A 21,484-nucleotide genomic window follows, 5' to 3' on the forward strand; every position below is an offset into this window, starting at 1 on the left:
AATAATTTCATTTGTGTCTTCATTTAATTTAATATTTTCGCAAATGAGGTTTAATCTATGTCTTTAGCTGTTTTAGCTAGAAGAATTTTATGATTTCTAAAAATCCATATTTCTTTTTTTCCAAGATAATCAATTATTTGGTTCATAATTGGATTCAATTCTTAACTGTTACTCTGGGCTTCAAGATTGAGTTCAAAGACTAAAACTTTAAGCTTATATTAGTTTTGTTGTTCTTACTAAGGAACGAAATCCTAAATTCTTATCCAAGTAACATGTTTTTAATTAGAAGTTTTTTCAGTTCAAAGTCAGCTCCCTAAATTTGCATGTATGTGCCGTATTCCAGCTTAGCTGGTAAGGGGCAGGTTAAGACTTTTTTTGAAATTTGTTTAGTTCTATTCTGTCCAAATTTCTTAGATTTTGGGTACAGAATAAGATTCAGAGTAAAACCGTCTGTGAGAAGTCTTTTTTTCTCTATTATATTCCAGCTATTCCAGTAAGGCTAACACTTTCCTTAAGTGTGTTTCAGACCTTTATATTTTGGGTATTGGTGAAGCGCGGCTGGTCACCCATTGGGGCTCAAGCGCTGCTCAGACCTGGAGTTTTCTGGGGTATTTATTCCAGTTCCATTTTTAGGAAATGGGTTTTGGGGTTTTATTCAAGACTAAACATTGTTCTAAAGATAGAAAATCTTTTTGAATTGTCATATAAGTATACCATCTTTTAGAATGGTGTTTATATGGTCTATTTTGCCTTTTTTGGTCAGTGATGCATTATTTGTTTATAATAGATACAATAGATGCATATCTTATGTTTTCATTTCAGATTATTTTTATTTTCTGAGATTCTCTTTTTTTGACAATCATTACCAATTTGTTGCTTTTCCTTCTGGTCTAGTGACAGTTCTAAGAATCTTTTCAAGGTTCTCAGTGTTCCTTATTTGGACGGTCTCGTGGTACTGGCTCAGTCTTTTCGTTCTGCGGAATCTCATACGATTTAACTTTGTTGTTTCTTCAAGTCATGGTTAGAGGATCTTATTATCAAAAGCTCCTTGTTTCCTCTCATACAAGTCACCTTTTTTTAGGTTTCCAGATAGGATGTGTCAATGTCTTTGTCTCTAACAGACAAATGACAATTTATTGGGTTCCGTTTGTCGGAATCTTCAGTCTCTATTATTTCCTTCAGTTGCTATATATGCATGGAAGTTTTAGGTCTCATGGCTGCAGCATTGGATTCGATTACCTTTGCTCATTTTCATAGGAAACCTTTCCAGTTTTTTTATGCTGAATAATGGTGCAGGGATTCTAGGGATTCTATCACTTTTTATATCTTTGAATCCTAATGTTTAACTATCTTTGATCGGTAGTTAAGTTCATCATCATTTAGTTCTACGGGTCTCTTCGGTTCTTTCAACCTAGACCATGATCTTTACAGATGCGAGTCTTTCAGGTTGGGAGGCTGTCTGAGGATCTCTGTCAGCACAAGGGGTTTGGAAATCTCAGGAGGTGAGATTACCACTCAACATTTTGGAACTCTGTGCGATTTTCAGAGCTCTTCAGTTCTGGCCTCTTCTGAAGAGAGAATCGTTTATTTGTTTTCAGACAGACAATGTCACAACCGTGGCGTATGTCAATCATCAAGGGGGGACTCACAGTCCTCAGGCTATGAAAGAAGTATCTCGGATACTTGCATGGGCGGAATCCAGCTCCTGTCTAATTTCTGTGGTTCATATCCCAGGTATAGACAATTGGGAAGCGGATTATCTCAGTCGCCAGATGTTACATCCGGGGGAATGGTCTCTTCATCCAGAGGTATTTCTTCAGATTGTTCAAATCTGGGGACTTCCAGAAATAGATCTGATGGCCTCTCATCTAAACAAGAAACTTCCCAGGTATCTGTCCAGATCCAGGGATATTCAGGCGGAAGCAGTGGACGTGTTGTCGCTTCCTTGGAATTATCATCCTGCTTATATTTTTCCGCCTCTAGTTCTTCTTCCATAAGTGATTTCCAAAATCCTAATGGAGCGGTCATTTGTATTGCTGGTGGCTCCAGCATGGCCTCACAGGTTTTGGTATGCAGATCTCGTTTGGATTGCCAGTTGACAACCTTGGACACGTCCGTTAAGGCCAGACCTTCTGTCTCAAGGCCCATTTTTCCATCAGGATCTCAAATCATTAAATTTGAAGGTATGGAAATTGAACGCTTAATTCTTAGTCATAGAGGTTTTTCTGACACAGTATTTAATACTATGTTACAGGCTCGTAAATTTGTGTCTAGGAAGATCTATTACCGAGTCTGGAAGACTTACATTTCTTGGTGTTCTTCACATAAATTCTTTTGGCATTCTTTTAGAATTCCTAGAATTTTACAATTTCTTCAAGATGGTTTGGATAAGGGTTTGTCTGCAAATTCCTTGAAAAGACACATCTCTGCTCTGTCTGTTCTTTTTCACAGAAAGATTGCTAATCATCCTGATATTCATTGTTTTGTACAGGCTTTGGTTCGTATCAAGCCTGTCATTAAGTCAATCTCTCCTCCTTGGAGTCTCAATTTGGTGCTGAGGGCTTTACAGGCTCCTCCGTTTGAACCTATGCATTCTCTGGACATTAAATTACTTTCTTGGAAAGTATTGTTCCTTTTAGCTATCTCTTCTGCTAGAAGAGTTTCTGAGTTATCTGCTCTTTCTTGTGAATCCCCTTTTCTGATTTTTCATCAGGATAAGGCAGTGTTACGGACTTCATTTAAATTTCTACCTAAGGTTTTGAATTCTAATGACATTAGTAGAGAAATTGTTGTCTCTTCATTGTGTCCAAATCCTAAGAATTCTCTAGAGAGGTCTTTGCATTCTTTGGATGTAGTTAGAGTTTTGAAATATTATGCTGAAACTTCTAAAGATTTCAGAAGGACTTCTAGTCTATTTGTTATCTTTTCTGGTTCTAGGAAAGGTCAGAAGGCTTCTGCCATTTCTTTGGCGTCCTGATTTAAATCTTTGATTCATCATGCTTATGTGGAATCGGGTAAAACCCCGCCTCAGAGGATTACGGCTCATTCTACTAGGTCAGTTTCTACTTCCTGGGCTTTTAGGAATGAAGCTTCTGTTGATCAGATTTGCAAAGCAGCAATTTGGTCTTCTTTGCTTATTTTTACTAAATTCTACCATTTTGATGTGTTTTCTTCTTCTGAAGCAGTTTTTGGTAGAAAAGTACTTCAGGCAGCTGTTTCAGTTTGATTCTTCTGCTTATGATTTGTTTTTTTCTTTATAAGATTTAAACTTTTTGATTTGGGTTGTGGATTATTTTTTCAGCGGAATTGGCTGTCTTTATTTATCCCTCCCTCTCTAGTGACTCTTGCGTGGAAGTTCCACATCTTGGGTATCTGCTATCCCATACGTCACTAGCTCATGGACTCTTGCTAATTACGTGAAAGAAAACATAATTTATGTAAGAACTTACCTGATAAATTCATTTCTTTCATATTAGCAAGAGTCCATGAGGCCCACCCTTTTTGTGGTGGTTATGATTTTTTTGTATAAAGCACAATTATTCCAATTCCTTATTTTTGATGCTTTCGCTCCTTTCTTATCACCCCACTTCTTGGCTATTCGTTAAACTGAATTGTGGGTGTAGTGAGGGGTGTATTTATAGGCATTTTGAGGTTTGGGAAACTTTGCCCCTCCTGGTAGGAATGTATATCCCATACGTCACTAGCTCATGGACTCTTGCTAATATGAAAGAAATGAATTTATCAGGTAAGTTCTTACATAAATTATGTTATATATATAATTTCTTTCATGTAATTGGCAAGAGTCCATGAGCTAGTGACGTATGGGATATACAATCCTACCAGGAGGGGCAAAGTTTCTAAAACCTCAAAATGCCTATAAATACACCCCTCACCACACCCACAATTCAGTTTTACAAACTTTGCCTCCTATGGAGGTGGTGAAGTAAGTTTGTGCTAAGATTTCTACGTTGATATGCGCTTCTCAGCATTGTTGAAGCCAGATTCCTCTGAGTACAGCGAATGTCAGAGGGACGTGAAGGGAGTATCACTTATTGAATACGATGATTTCCCTAACGGGGGTCTATTTCATAGGTTCTCTGTTATCGGTCGTAGAGATTCATCTCCTACCTCCCTTTTCAGATCGACGATATACTCATATGCCATTACCTCTGCTGATAACTGTTTCAGTACTGGTTTGGCTATCTGCTATATGTGGATGGGTGTCTTTCGGTAAGTATGTTTTTTATTACTTAAGACACCTCAGCTATGGTTTGGCACTTTATGCATTTATATAAAGTTCTAAATATATGTATTGTACTTATATTTGCCATGAGTCAGGTTCATGTATTTCCTTGTGCAGACTGTCAGTTTCATATTTAGGGAAAATTAACATTAAGAAATATTTTTCTTACCTGGGGTTTAGTCTTTTTTTTTTCAATTGACTACTTTGTTTCAAATTGCGTGTGTGCCAAATGCTACACTTTATTGCGTCATTCTTGGAGCGAGAATTTTTTGGCGCGAAAGGCACGTCCGTTGACCCAAGTTCGTCATTTCCGGCGTCATAATTGACGCAGAGGTTCACACAGGGTTGCATCGTTAGTGACGCGAGTGTGTCATTTCCGGACATGGTTGGCGCCAAAAAGAATTTCAGTTACGTTGTGCGTCATACTTGGCGCTAACTTTTTTTCATTATTTATTTGCCCCATTGCTTTTTGCCTCTTGCCTTTTTCTATGTCAGAGGGCTAGGCTATTTGCATTTTTTTCCCATTCCTGAAACTGTCATATAAGGAAATTGACAAATTTTGCTTTATATGTTGTTTTTTACTTTACATTTTGCAAGATGTTTCAATCTGATCCTGCCTTAGAAGTATCTGTTGTAACTTTGCTTCCTGATGTCGGTTCTACTAAAGCTAAGTGCATTTTATTGTCTGCTATTCTGCTCTCTAATTAATATAAAGGTCTTTTAAAACTTCTCATAAGATTGATGAAATTTCAAATGACCGACAACATAATGAATTATCCTCTTCTGATGAGGATCTATCTGATTCAGAAGATCTTTCCTCAGATATTGACACTAACAAATCTACTTATTTATTTAAAATTAAGTATTTTCGTTCTTTGTTAAAGAAGTGTTAACACAAATCTACTTATTTATTTAAAATTAAGTATTTTCGTTCTTTGTTAAAGAAGTGTTAATTATTTTGGATTTCATGGAAACTAGTCCTCTTGATATTAGAACTAGTAAATTCTGTTTTTAAACCTCCTGCGGTTACTCCAGAGGTGTTTTTTTTTTTCTATTCCTGATGCTATTTCTCTTATAATTTCTAAGGAATGGAATTAGCCAGGTACTTATTTTATTCCTTCTTCAAGGTTTAAAAAATTGTATCCTTTTACCAGCAATTTCTATAGAGTTTTGGGAAAAGATCCTTAAAGTTGATGGGGCTATTTCTACTCTTGCTGGATGTACCTCTATTCCTATGGAAGATAGTACTCAAGTTCCTTTAGATAGGAATCTTGAATCTTATCTAAGGAAAGCTTATTTATATTCAGGTCATCTCAGGCCTGTAATTTCTTTGGCTGATGTTGCAGCTGCATCAACTTTTTTTTAATGAAAAAAAGTTTTTTATTGATTTTTCAACATTTTACAATATAAAATCAGACCAACCGTGTTACAATTTCAATTGATTTACAATTCTTTGTGTTACTAAATAATATGATTAAAGGTATATAACAAAAAGACCACCACATAGCAGACAATAAGTAATAAGTAGATGTGCTTAACGCGACCGTTGGTCGACAGTCCTGTCCCTAGAGGACTCTTTAATGCTCCATTTAGACCCTCTCAGGAGGAGGACCCGGCTCAGCATTCATGACCTTAAGTTGCTACCAGAATTTCTAGCCCCTACCACAGGAAAATTGGATTCAACTCTTAAAGAGGGGAGAGGGGGATGTGTTGTGACCCACCTAGACTAGCTGGGCAGGAGCGGAAGTGGCAGGGGCCATACTCATATCTGCATCAACTTTTTTGTTGGAGATTTAGCACAACAAGAATTGGATTCTGATTTATCTAGTATTGTTCGCTCACTGCAACATACTAATCAGTTCTGATGCCATTTTTTTATATCATCAAGATTGATGTTTAGATCTATGTCTTTAGCTATTTTTAGCTACAAGAGTTTTGAGGCTTAAATCTTGGAATGCTGATATGACTTTTTAAGTCTAGATTGCTATCTCTTTTTCCAAGGTAATAAGAGACCTAAGGGTAAATATTAAGCTTCTAAATCATTTTCGTTCTTTTTGTCAAATAAGGAACAAAAACCTAATCCTTCCCTATGGAATCTGTTTCCAATTGGAAACCTTCATTAAATTGAATAAATTCAACCCATTTAAGAAACCAAAAAGCCAGCCCCTAAGTCCGCATGAAGGTGCGACTCTCATTCCAGCTCAGCTGGTAGGGGGCAGATTAAGGTTTTTTTCAAGAATGTTTTGGATAAATTCGGTCCAAATCAATGGTTTCAGAGTATTGTCTCTCAGGGGTTTCGAATAGGATTCGGAGTAAATCCTCCTGTGAGAAGATTTTTTTTTCTCTCACGCATCCCAGCAAATCCAGTCAAAGCTCAGGCTTTCCTGAAGTGTGTTTCAGGCCTGGAGTTTCAGGGGTAGTCATGCCAGTTCCTTTTCAGGGACAAGGTCTGGGGTTTTATTCAAATCTATTCATTGTCCCAAAGAAGGAAATTTCATTCAGACCAATTCTGGAAATTTTGAATCGTTATGAAAGAGTACCAATTTTCAAATGTGACTTTAAGGACTGTTCTACCTTTTATTCAGCAAGGAAATTTTAGGTCCACAATGGATTGCAGGATGTATACCTTCATATTCCGATTCATTCAGATCATTCTCGGTTCCTGAGATTCTCTTTTCTAGACATGCGTTACCAATTCGTTGCTTTTCCATTTGGACTAGCAACCGCTCAAATAATTTTTTTTAAAGGTTCTTGGTGCCCTGCTTTATGGAATCCAGAGAGCAGGGTATTGCGGTGTTTCCTTATTGGATCGATATCTTGGTACTAGCTCAGTCTTTCTGTTCTGCAGAATCTCACACTTATCAACTAGTGTTGTTTTCTTCGGAAACATGGTTGGAGGATCAATTTTCCAAAAAGTTTCTTGATTCCTCAGACAAGGGTCACCTTTTTTAGGTTTCCAGATATATTCAGTGTCCATGACTCTGTCTTTAACAGACAAGAGACGTTTTAAAGTGGTTGCAGCCTGTCGGCACCTTCAGTCTGTCATTCCCTTAAGTGGTTATGTGCATGGAAAATTTAGGTCTCATGACTGCAGGATTGGACGCAATTCCCTTTGCTCGTTCTCACATGAGACCTCTCCAGCTTTGTTTGCTGAATCCATGGTGCAGGGATTATACAAAGATATCACAATTAATATCCTTAAATCCCAATGTTTGACACTCTCTGACGTGGTGGTAAATCACCAGCGTTTAGTTCAAGGGGCTTCTTTGTTCGGCTAACCTGGACTATGATCTCTACAGATGCAAGTCTTTCAGGTTGGGGAGCTGTTTGGGGATCTCTGACAGCACAAGGGGTTTGGAAATCTCAAGAGGCAAGATTACTAATTAATATTTTATAACTCCATGCAATTCTCAGAGCTCTTCAGTTTTGGCTTCTGTTGAAGAGAGAACTGTTCATTTATTTTCAAAAAGACAATATCACATACAGTGGCATTTGTCAATCAGCAGGGTGGGACTCACAGTCCACAAGCTATGAAGAAGTATCTCAGATACTTGCTTGGGCGGAATCCAGCTCCTGTCTAATTTCTGTGGTGCATATCCCGGGTATAGACATTGGGAGGCGGATTATCTCAGCCGTCAGACTTTACATCCTGGGAAGTGGTTCCTCCATCCAGATGTGTTTTCTCAGATTGTTCAGATATGGGGTCTTCTACAGATACATCTCATCTAAACAAGAGACTTCCCAGATGCCTGTCCAGGTTCAGGGATTTTCAGGCGGAAGCAGTGGGTGCGCTGACACTTCCTTGGTGTTATCAACTTAATTATATTTTCCCGCTTCTAGTTCTTCTTCCAAGAATGATCTCCAGAATCATCATGGAACAATCGTTTGTGTTGCTGGTGGCCCCAGCATGACCTCACAGGTTTTGGTATGCGGGTCTTGTTCGGATGTCCAGCTGCCAATCTTGGCCACTTTTGTTAAGGCCGGACCTACTGTCTTAAGGTCCGTTTTTCCATTAGATTTTCAAATCATTAAATTTGAAGGTATGGAAATTGATCGCTTAGTGCTAAGTCATAGAGTTTTCTCTGACTCAGTGATTAATACTATGTTACAAGCTCGTAAATCTGTCTCTTGAAAGATTTATTATCGAGTTTGGAAGATTTACATTTCATGGTGTTCTTCTCATGAATTCTCTTGGCATTCTTTTAGAATTGCAAGAATTTTACAGTTTCTTCAGGATGGGTTGGATAAGGTTTTGTCTGCAAGTTCCCTGAAGGGACAAATCTCTGCTCCTTCTGTTTATTCACAGAAAGATTGCTAAACTTCCTGATATTTACTGTTTTGTACAGGCTTTAGTTTGTATTTAAGCCTGTCATTAAATCAATCTCTCCTCCTTGGAGTCTTAATTTGGTTTGGAGGGCTTTACAGGCTCCTCCATATTGAGCTTATGCATTCTTTGGTCATTTACTTTCTTGGAAAGTATTGTTTCTTTTGGCCGTCTCTTCTGCTAGAAGAGTTTCTAAACTATCTGCTCTTTCTTGTGAATCTCCTTTTCTGATTTATCATCAGGATAAGGCGGTTTTGCGGACTTCATTTAAATATTTTCTTAAGGTTGTGAATTCTAACATTAGTAGAGAAATTGTTGCCCCTTCCTTGTGTCCTAATCCTAAGAATTCTTTGGAAAGATCCTTACATTCTTTGGATGTGGTGAGAGCTTTGAAATATTATATTGAAGCTACTAAAGATTTCAGGAAGACTTCTAGTCTATTTGTTATCTTTTCTGGTTCTAGGAAAGGTCAGAAAGCTTCTGCCATTTCCTTGGCATCTTCGTTAAAGCTTTTGATTCATCAGGCTTACTTCATCAGTCTCCACTTCGTGGGATTTTAAGAATGAAGCTTCAGTTGATCAGATTTGCAAAGCGGCAACTTGGTTCTCTTTGCATACATTTACTAAATTCTACCGTTTTGATGTATTTGCTTCTTCAGAAGCAGTTTTTGGTAGAAAAGTTCTTCAGGCAGCTGTTTCAGTTTGATTCTTCTGCTGATGTTTTAAGTTTTTCTTTTCTTCATGAGAATAACTTATATTTTCGGTTGTGGATTAATTTTCAGCATATGGCTGTTGTTTATTTTTATCCCACCCTCTCTAGTGACTCTTGCGTGGAGTTCCACATCTTGGGTATTTGATATCCCATACGTCACTAGCTCATGGACTCTTGCCAATTACATGAAAGAAAACATAATTTATGTAAGAACTTACCTGATAAATTCATTTCTTTCATATTGGCAGGAGTCCATGAGGCCCACCCTTTTTATGGTGGTTATGATTTTTTTTGTATAAAGCACAATTATTTCCAGATTCCTTTGTTGATGCTTTTTACTCCTTTCTTTATCACCCCACTTCTTGGCTATTCGTTAAACTGAATTGTGGGTGTGGTGAGGGGTGTATTTATAGGCATTTTGAGGTTTGGGAAACTTTGCCCCTCCTGGTAGGATTGTATATCCCATACGTCACTAGCTCATGGACTCTTGCCAATATGAAAGAAATGAATTTATCAGGTAAGTTCTTACATAAATTATGTTATAAATATAAGCTCTACAATATAATTTCATTATTTTATTTTGTCCCCTTTTCCTGTGATTCCATTCTAAAATTGTGAGCATTTCAGTAACTGTTAGAAATGGAAGTGCAGAACACTTATATTCCACAGAGCCATTGGCTGCACACTCTAGTGACTGATTTATAACTGTGCCTAATTGGCCTGAGCAGAGAAAGTAACCTAATTTACAACATGACAGCTCCCATTGTTTTATAGACATTAAAACTTTACACTTATGTTGTAACTATTTAAACAACTAATGAAACTTTAGAAAAAAAAATACATCTACATGTTGTTCTCAGACTAATCTTTTCTTTGAATGCATCATTCTATCTAGCCTTTATTTAGTGTTTAATGTCCCTTTAATGGCCTTGTGAATGGGGTTGTGAACGTTTGTAAATTGCTGCCACCTTGTGGTTTTCTGTAGTAGCATCACCTACTAATGTGATCTTTTTAACCAGAATGAATCCTAAACTTGCTCTATGCCTGGGTTGAATGGGAGATAAAAAGAAAAAAAATATTATCTATTGCAGTTACTATTCTTCTAAACATAATGGGTTTCATTAATATGTTCTGTCCCTGTACAATTCCGTATGCTATAAAACTGGAACTTGCTCACAACATTTATCTCTTTTTGACCCTGATTTTTTGTGTGAAAGTGCAACATATTAAAGGGACATGAAACCCACATTTTTTCTTTCATGATTTAGAAAGAGAATGCAATTTTAAACATCTTTCTAATTTACTTATATTATCTAATTTGTTTTATTCTCTTGATATTCTTTGCTGAAAAGCATATCTAGATATGCTCCGTAGCTGCTGATTGGTTGCTACACATAGAAGCCTCGTGTGATTGGCTCACCATGTGCATTGCTTTTTCTTCAACTAAGGATATCTAAAAAATGAAGCAAAATAAATAATAGAAGTAAATTGTAATGTTGTTTAAATTTCTATTCTCTATCTGAATCATGAAAGAAAGATTTTGGGTTTAGTGGCCCTTTAAGCTCTAGATATAATCGCTAAATTAAAGAGATGCGCCCACATGAAAGTTTTACATATAAAGTTTTCTTATTTAAGGCTAGAATACAAGTTGAGTGCTATTTAATGCTTCTACTCAAGAAGTACTAGAAGTAAGCTTTGTCCTCACACCAGGTTTCGCCCGTATTATTAGTTGAAAGTAAACTGTTTTTCCTTGCGTGCTAACCCGCTGCGCGTAAAAATCCTAACTATGAATATCGCAGGTGATAACCTCTTCCCCCATAGAAGTCAATGGAGCAAAAAAAAAAACTAACACCCTACTCACGTGCAAACACGATCGCATATTCTAGTTATCTGGTCTTATATTAGGTGAGTTAATAAATTCTGGTTCACCCTTTATAGTCCCAAATGTTTTTGTTAGGTAATTCCTGTCAACCTGGTCTTATGTCTTATGTTGACAATAATACTGGGTCGATCAGGAATCTGGTAATAATATTTTCTTATGGTTTGCCGGGATCACTAGCTTACCTGAGTCTTTCCAGCTATACTGATAATTTAAATAACAAACGTTTCTGTTTCTCTATTAAACACAACAGCTTCTGCAAATAAAATAATTTAGTGACTCTTTCCATTAGTTCTAACCTGATAATCATTAAATCATTGTAATGATGCTTGCTTATTGATTTACTTTATTTATTGCCTATTATTTCCAGTAATCTTTTAATAAACTATATTTGTTTATTGACCTGGTCTCGGTTTAATTAATAGATTTATCAGAACTAAAATGATTCAGGTTTTATATGTATTATCCTTTGCAAATTACACACATTTCCCATGCAAAACTGGTTACCACTATTTTATATATTGAGTTACAGAATGTTATTAAATTATATGCATTGCCCCTGCAAAGATAGTAACCGCTATTTTATATATTGAGTTACATTAACAGAATTATATAGTGGTTCCATAATATTTATTGTGTCTTAACACACAAAACACTATGCAGGTACCCTACTGAAATAGGAAAGGATAATATTAATAACAAGTTTGATTGGTCAGTCCGCTTGTACACATTGAGCAGACTGGCACCTTTGAGTTATGTATATATGTCACATGGTTCTGGGCTTGAAATGTATATGATATACACACTTCATTTGGAGACCTGAGCTGCCTTTGTAGGTGTGTGCTGCCCCCACAGACTCCCTGAACCAATAAAAGTATGCTTTATTTTTTTTTTAAGTTTTAATAAACTTCTCAAACCCCCCCATAGCACCCAAACAGCTGGAGACTGAGTTGGGCAGTTATATTTTATATGTGTCTAATATATAATCTTGTTCTTTTATTAGTCACTGCCCTATGCAGAGAGAGGTCACATAGGGGTGATATGTAGGTATACAAGGCAAAAAGAGCCTGTCCACTTAATTTCCCTGCCATAAAAATCATAAAGTGTGAGAGGTGAGGGATTTAAATGTAGCATGTTGTGAGTGCTGGATGTGCTGGATTGAGCATTTAAAAAAAAGTTTTTCGTGCACTGATGCATGCAGTGAGTAGAGCAAATGGCACAAGAAGCAAAACCACTGAGTGCTTGACATGCTCATGATCAAAAAGCCTTAGTAGATGACCAAGGTCAACAAAGAGTCACCAGAATAACTTGTGAGCAACAAATGCACAAATAACCCAGCATTACAACAGTGGTACGCAGCAGAACATCTCAAGAATAAGGCCTAGATTTAGAGTTTGGCGGTAGCCATCAAAACCAGCGTTAGAGGCTCCTAACGCTGGTTTTGGGCTACCGCCGGTATTTGGAGTCAGTCATTAAAGGGTCTAAAGCTCACTTTGCAGCCGCGACTTTTCCATACCGCAGATCCCCCTACGCCATTTGCTTATCCTATCTTTTCAATGGGATCTTTCTAACGCCGGTATTTAGAGTCTTGGCTGAAGTGATCGGAACAGCCAATAGAATGCGAGCTCAATCTGATTGGCTGATCGGATCAGCCAATCAGATTGAACTTGAATCTGATTGGCTGATTCCATCAGCCAATCAGAATTTTCCTACCTTAATTCCGATTGGCTGATAGAATCCTATCAGCCAATCGGAATTCGAGGGACGCCATCTTGGATGACGTCCCTTAAAGGAACCTTCATTCGTCGTCTAGTCGTCGGAAGAAGAGGATGGATCCGCAATGGAGGTCTTCAAGATGGAGCCGGTCGTCATCGGATGGAAGAACATAGAAGATGCGGCTTGGATGAAGATGTTTGCCGGTCCGGATGTCCTCTTCTGCCCGCTTGGATCAAGACTTCAGCCGGAGGATGGATGTCTTCAGCCCCCCGCTTGGGCTTGGATCAAGACATCGGAGCCAGGACGGATCGGTGTGATACCCGGTGTGATGAAGATAAGGTAGGAAGATCTTCAGGGGCTTAGTGTTAGGTTTATTTAAGGGGGGTTTGGGTTAGATTAGGGGTATGTGGGTGCTGGGTTGTAATGTTGGGGGTGGGGGGTATTGTATGTTTTTTTTCTCCAGGCAAAAGAGCTGAATTCTTTGGGGCATGCCCCGCAAATGGCCCTTTTAAGGGCTGGTAAGGTAAAAGAGCTTTTCTATTTTAATTTTAGAATAGGGTAGGGCATTTTTTTATTTTGGGGGGCTTTGTTATTTTATTAGGGGGCTTAGAGTAGGTGTAATTAGTTTAAAATTGTTGTAATATTTTTCTAATGTTTGTAAATATTTTTTTATTTTTTGTAACTTAGTTCTTTTTTCTTTTTTTGTACTTTAGTTAGTTTATTTAATTGTATTTATTTGTAGGTATTGTATTTAATTAATTATTGATAGTGTAGTGTTAGGTTTAATTTTAGATAATTGTAGGTATTTTATTTAATTAATTTATTGATAGTGTAGTGTTAGGTTTAATTGTAACTTAGGTTAGGATTTATTTTACAGGTAATTTTGTAATTATTTTAACTAGGTAGCTATTAAATAGTTCTTAACTATTTAATAGCTATTGTACCTGGTTAAAATAAATACAAAGTTGCCTGTAAAATAAATATAAATCATAAAATAGCTACAATATAATTATTATTTATATTGTAGCTACATTAGGGTTTATTTTACAGGTAAGTATTTAGCTTTAAATAGGAATAATTTATTTAATAAGAGTTAATTTATTTCGTTAGATTTAAATTATATTTAACTTAGGGGGGTGTTAGGGTTAGACTTAGCTTTAGGGGTTAAAAAATTGATTAGAGTAGCGGTGAGGTCCGCTCGGCAGATTAGGGGTTAATACTTGAAGTTAGGTGTCGGCGATGTTAGGGAGGGCAGATTAGGAGTTAATACTATTTATTATAGGGTTAGTGAGGCGGATTAGGGGTTAATACATTTATTATAGTAGCGGTGAAGTCCGGTCGGCAGATTAGGGGTTAATAATTGTAGGTAGGTGGAGGCGACGTTGTGGGGGGCAGATTAGGGGTTAATAAATATAATATAGGGGTCGGTGGTGTTATGGGCAGCAGATTAGGGGTACATAGGGATAACGTAGGTGGCGGCGGTGTGCGGTCGGCAGATTAGGGGTTAATAATAAAATGCAGGTATCAGCGATAGCGGGGGTGGCAGATTAGGGGTTAATAAGTGTAAGGTTTGGGGTGTTTAGACTTGGGGTACATGTTAGGGTGGTAGGTGCAGACTTAGGAAGTGTTTCCCCATAGGAAACAATGGGGCTGCGTTAGGAGCTTAACGCTGCTTTTTTGCAGGTGTTAGGTTTTTTTCAGCTCAAACTGCCCCATTGTTTCCTATGGGGGAATCGTGCACGAGCACGTTTTTGAAGCTGGCCGCGTCCGTAAGCACCGCTGGTATCGAGAGTTGCAGTGGCGGTAAATTATGCTCTACGCTCCCTTTTTGGAGCCTAATGCACTGAAAGCCCAGCCATTCTGTGAACTCTAAATACCAGCGGTATTTAAAAGGTGCGGCCAAAAAAAAGCATTCGTTAGCTACGCGGGTCGTTACCGACAAAACTCTAAATCTAGCCGTAAGCATTTAAAGCACCATGATGTAGTGCTCATTATTGTAAGGCAAATATGGTTTCCCAATTATTTCATGGCTTTCATGGCTGTCCATGTAATTGACAGTCCTAAGATTTCCATCCAATAGAACGTTTGTGGGATCAGAAGGCTGTATGTAAGGTAAGGTCATCCAACTGGCAGAAACCATGTGCTGCTTTTAAACTCTGCATAGAACAGCATTCCAGTGGATATATATTTAAGTCAAAAGCCTTACACTAGTGCCAGAATTTAAATTCACAAACAAATGTTACACAGTGTGGATATTCCGATATAAACCTATATATAGAGCTATCTATACATATATAAAGTTACAAGGATACTTCAGTTCAAGAACAGGAACTGGTCACTGAAATATTACATAAATAAAGTGTTAAGATTGCACAAATTCAGTGAGTTCAGTATCCTTGGAACTTTATATATTACATTTACCTGCACACTGGTGGTTGGGAAACAAAGATAACCATTCTAGAATACACACACCACTGTAGGTAGTCACATTGGCCAACAGTACATTTCAAACAAGACTGGAAGTATGAGTCCTACAAACCTCTGCTACCAAATTGTTAATGAGCTTGTATCCCCCCCCCCCATTAGTTTGTTTCAATTGACCATACTCAAAATATATCAAACTAAGGGGCCTTTAATTTTTATATATCAGCGATCACTGCTTAATTTTGCAGTAGGTTAGGCTAATTGATTCCCTCTGTTGGTTACTTAAAGGGACAGTCTAGGCCAAAATAAACTTTCATGATTCCTATAGACCATGTAATTTTAAACAATTTTCCAATTTACTTTTATCACCAATTTTGCTTTGTTCTCTTGGTATTCTTAGTTAGGCTAATTGATTCCCTCTGTTGGTTACTTAAAGGGACAGTCTAGGCCAAAATAAACTTTCATGATTCCTATAGACCATGTAATTTTAAACAATTTTCCAATTTACTTTTATCACCAATTTTGCTTTGTTCTCTTGGTATTCTTAGTTGAAAGCTTAACCTAGGAGGTTCATATGCTAATTTCTTAGACCTTGAAGCCCACCTCTTTCAGATTGCATTTTAACAGTTTTTCACCACTAGAGGGCATTAGTTCACATATTTCATATAGATAACACTGTGCTTGTGCATGTGAAGTAATCTGGGAGCAGGCATTGATTGGCTAGACTGCAAGTCTGTCAAAAGAACTGAAAAAAGGGGCAGTTTGCAGAGGCTTAGATACAAGATAATCACAGAGGTTAAAAGTATATTATTATAACTGTTGGTTATGCAAAACTGGGAAATGGGTAATAAAGGGATTATCTATCTTTTAAAACAATAAAAATTCTGGTGTAGACTGTCCCTTTAACACTTAATTATTCAAAAATGCTCAACCAATTAACTTCACTGGGGGTACCCACAAAACTGCCAAATTTTAAAGAAATATATTCACCCAACTGAAATTTCTAAGCATGTGAAAAAGTGTCTGACAAAATTAATCTATAAAGGTATATTTATTTAAAAAAACAAACAAAAATTTTTTTTTTTTTTTATAACAAAGGCATACGTGACTTTCATAAATACAAAACTCTGTTTGACCTAGAAAAAAAGCAAAAGCATAATTTGCTCTCCATCTACAATATTGACCAATAAAGTAAACACTATCTTGGCTTACTCTAGCCTACATTCATGAAGGTGTAACCCACCTGGGGATAAACAGAACTTAAATCCCCAATTTATATAGCATAAGTTGAGCCACTTTTGATATTGTCCCTTATTCCATAACCACTATGGACAGACCTAAGCTTGCTCCCCAAGGGGACTGGGTTCTTTAACCTGCTCCTAATTGAGATCTTGCAGCTTGCACTTAGTCTGTTAGAGCATATTAAGATGTGCTAGCATTTACATGTATCTAGGGCTGCAGTTCCATTTTTCCTTATTCCTCTTTGTTCTTGGTTTCATTAACGTTCATTGCATTTGCATTAAGTGTTGCCTTTTAGGGTTGTGTGAGTAGGCAGATGCATGATAATGATATCATCAATCTCATTTTGTTTGGTGCCATCATTAATAAGGGTTTCTTTCATAAAGGTAGTAAGAGTTCACAATCCATTACTCCTGGGAATTACCTTCCCTACCACTAGGAGGAGGCAAAGATTCCCAAACCACAAGGACTCTATATAACCCCTCCCACCTCTATGGTAGTTAGTCTTATCATTGTCTCCGCTGGAGGAAGGTGAAGAATTGTGATGTGCAGATGATTTCTGAGGGGTTCTCAGACTGATTTGAGACCCATTTACCCTCAAAGTGTGTGTTTGTTAAAAAGGAAGTTTAAGGAGTTTATGTGTGCCTTATTTTTTCTTTCCCATTAAGTTTTAAGTCACTATCCTCTCAAGGATGCCGCAGGGACTTGTCTTTTGCCTCCTCCCATTGGGTCTAAAATTTACTCCTATAGTGTGTCCGCAGACACACTATAGGACTTGGACTTGTTTTCCTGCTATCAAGCATAGTAGGAGAGTGTATTAGGTAATTGACTTTTATTGTTTATTTTAACAATTTAAGCACTCGTTTAAAACCTATACTTGTCATTTTTTTTATATACTAATTATAAATAACCTAGGATCAGATTAATTTGCACCTCATATATAAGGGGCTCTCTTTTGGGTTTGAACCTCCTGGATATTATTATTCTGAAATTTTTTGTTAATGCATTTGATTTAAAAATGTTGTACCTTTATGTTTCCTGGCCACACTTGTGCTCGCATCTGTGCGTGCATGAAGGTACATACACATTTTTTTGGCACTTTCTTGTTACTTTTAAATTCTCAATTGTTTTGGTGCTTCCAGCTATAACTTTAATCCCAGGAGGGGGTATTGTATACTCATTCTCTTATTTCTATACGTTTTCACTACAGGAACTTCTGAATCTGTCCCTAATCCTCCTTTGGAAGCTGAATTTGCTGAACATCTTTCTACCAATATTAAGTGAGTTTATTGTTAGCAGGCTGAGATATCCCCTCCTTCATACTTATATAATACATGTGTTAATGTTTTGATGCATTCAGACCAATCTAATGCTGCACTTGCTTTTAAAGGTATTATTGCTCATTCTGTTTGTTAATTACAGGAAGGTTCAGCTCCAATCGCTCCTGGCATGAAAGAGTTTATTAAGGCTACAGTGTCTGAAATGTTGGCAGCATTCTGTCTTTACATAAGCGTAAAAGGTCAGTACAAGATATGCCTTCTACTAGTGGCAATATTTCTGTGTCTCATGAGGCTAATGAAGCTTCTGAGGGTGATTTTTTTCTGCTGATCAGGGGCCTGTCTCTGATCCTGAGCCTGCTTCTTCCTCCTTTTTCTTTAAGATTGATCAAATTTATTAAATGAGGTTTTGCTTATATTAGAAATTAAGGATATTTCTGTTTCTGGAGAGGGGTCAACCAGTAGTTTAGATTGAGTTTTTTTCCAGTGGCTGATGGTGTAGCTGGGATTATTTTTAAAGAATGGTCTAAACCTGGTAGTTTATTTAATCCTTCTGCAAGGTTTAAAAAGATGTATCCTCTTCCAGCTTCTAATATTGAGCTTTGGGACGCTGTCCCTAAGGTGGGTAGTGCTATTTCGACTTTGGCTAAACATACTACTATCCCTCTGGAGGATAACACTGTTTTTCAAGCCCCTTTGGATAGGAAACTTGAATAATTTCATAGAAGGGCATATTTACAGGCAGGTTATCTTTTTAGGACAGCTATTGCTGATGTTTCTGCTGCTGCTTCCATTTGGTTGGATAGTTTTTCTGACCAGATTTCTGAAGATCCTGATTTCTTAACCTTTTAGGTTTGCTTAATGTGCTAATTACTTTATATTAGGATTAATGCTAGAATATCATTAGGATTAAATCCAGACTTTTGAATGTGTTTGGGGCAGATCTAGATTTCATTTTTTCCACCGTTACTGATGGTAAAGGAGCTTTTATTCACTAAAATAAGAAACCTATGAGTAAATTTAAGGCTTCTAATCATTTTAGTTCCTCAGCTAAGCAAGGTTCCTCAGGTTGGAAGCCAAGCTCTAATTGGAAATGGCCTAAGCAGGGCAAAAAAAATCTATTCCTGCTCCCAAGTCTGCATGAAGGTACAGCCCCCAATCCAGATTATCTGCTAGGGGGCAAGTAAAGTCTCTTTCAAGAGGCATGGTTTTGAAAAGTTTCAGATTCTTGGGCTCTGAATATCATTTCTGAAGGTTATCGTATAGAATTTAGGGTAAGACCTCCTAGAGGAAGGTTTCTTTTGTCAAATGTTCCAAAGAATATTTTAAAAGCTAAGGCTTTTCTTCAATCAATCCTGTATCTGGAATCCATGGGTGTGATAGTTCCTGTTCCTCTGCAGGAACAGGGAATGGGATTTTATTCAAATCTCTTTATTGTTCCCAAGTAAGAATTGTTATAGAGGTGTACATTAGGTTTGGGGCCACTGTGCACAATAACAAAAGGGGGTGCTCACTACAGAAACAAAAAAATTAAAAGTAAAAAATACAGAATACAAACTACAGGGAGTGCAGAATTATTAGGCAAGTTGTATTTTTGAGGATTAATTTTATTATTGAACAACAACCATGTTCTCAATGAACCCAAAAAACTCATTAATATAAAAGCTGAATAGTTTTGGAAGTAGTTTTTAGTTTGTTTTTAGTTATAGCTATTTTAGGGGGATATCTGTGTGTGCAGGTGACTATTACTGTGCATAATTATTAGGCAACTTAACAAAAAACAAATATATACCCATTTCAATTATTTATTTTTACCAGTGAAACCAATATAACATCTCAACATTCACAAATATACATTTCTGACATTCAAAAACAAAACAAAAACAAATCAGTGACCAATATAGCCACCTTTCTTTGCAAGGACACTCAAAAGCCTGCCATCCATGGATTCTGTCAGTGTTTTGATCTGTTCACCATCAACATTGCGTGCAGCAGCAACCACAGCCTCCCAGACACTGTTCAGAGAGGTGTACTGTTTTCCCTCCTTGTAAATCTCACATTTGATGATGGACCACAGGTTCTCAATGGGGTTCAGATCAGGTGAACAAGGAGGCCATGTCATTAGATTTTCTTCTTTTATACCCTTTCTTGCCAGCCACGCTGTGGAGTACTTGGACTCGTGTGATGGAGCATTGTCCTGCATGAAAATCATGTTTTTCTTGAAGGATGCAGACTTCTTCCTGTACCACTGCTTGAAGAAGTGGTCTTCCAGAAACTGGCAGTAGGACTGGGAGTTGAGCTTGACTACATCCTCAACCCGAAAAGGCCCCACAAGCTCATCTTTGATGATACCAGCCCAAACCAGTACTCCACCTCCACCTTGCTGGCGTCTGAGTCGGACTGGAGCTCTCTGCCCTTTACCAATCCAGCCACGGGCCCATCCATCTGGCCCATCAAGACTCACTCTCATTTCATCAGTCCATAAAACCTTTGAAAAATCAGTCTTGAGATATTTCTTGGCCCAGTCTTGACGTTTCAGCTTGTCTGTCTTGTTCAGTGGTGGTCGTCTTTCAGTCTTTCTTACCTTGGCCATGTCTCTGAGTATTGTACACCTTGTGCTTTTGGGCACTCCAGTGATGTTGCAGCTCTGAAATATGGCCAAACTGGTGGCAAGTGGCATCTTGGCAGTTGCACGCTTGACTTTTCTCAGTTCATGGGCAGTTATTTTGCGCCTTGGTTTTTCCACACGCTTCTTGCGACCCTGTTGACTATTTTGAATGAAACGCTTGATTGTTCGATGATCACGCTTCAGAAGCTTTGCAATTTTAAGAGTGCTGCATCCCTCTGCAAGATATCTCACCATTTTTGACTTTTCTGAGCCTGTCAAGTCCTTCTTTTGACCCATTTTGCCAAAGGAAAGGAAGTTGCCTAATAATTATGCACACCTGGGGCGCGATCCGATATAGATCGCAGTTTGCGGCGCAAGCGAGGGAACCGGCGTCGCCCGCAGTTTCAGCTCGCAACTCGAGCTATCCCATATAGGTCGCCGTCAGATGCTAACGTGCCGTAAGTCTGACAAACCAGCGATGTCCAGAAATCTGCGCAAGTACAAATTTCTGGCGTCGCCAGTGACTTGCGCCACGTTAGAAACTGCCGGCGCCTATAAAACCTGACTAAAGTCTAAAACACCCGCACTGTCTAACACGCCTCCCTAACATAGCCCGCACTGTCTAACACGCCTCCCTAACATAGCCCGCACTGTCTAACCCTCTATCCGCTATCCCCCCTCACTAGCCTAACAATAAAAAAGCTATTAACCCCTAAACCGCCGCTCCCGTACCCCGCCGCAACCTAATAAAGTTATTAACCCCTAAACCGCCGCTCCCGTACCCCGCCGCCAGCTATATTATATCTATAACCCCCTAAAGTGAGCCCCTAACACCGCCGCCATCTATATTAATATTATTAACCCCTAATGTAAGCCCCTTACACCGCCGCCATCTCTATTAAAATGATTAACCCCTAATTTAATCTACCTACCCCGCCGCCAGCTATATTATCTATATTAACCCTAAGTATATTATAGTTAATATAGGTATTACATTATATATATTAACCCTAATTATATTAGGGTTAATATAGTTACTATAGTATTTATATTAACTATATTA

Source organism: Bombina bombina, chromosome 1 (assembly GCF_027579735.1).
Source record: "Bombina bombina isolate aBomBom1 chromosome 1, aBomBom1.pri, whole genome shotgun sequence".
In the NCBI taxonomy this organism is placed as follows: Eukaryota; Metazoa; Chordata; class Amphibia; order Anura; family Bombinatoridae; genus Bombina; species Bombina bombina.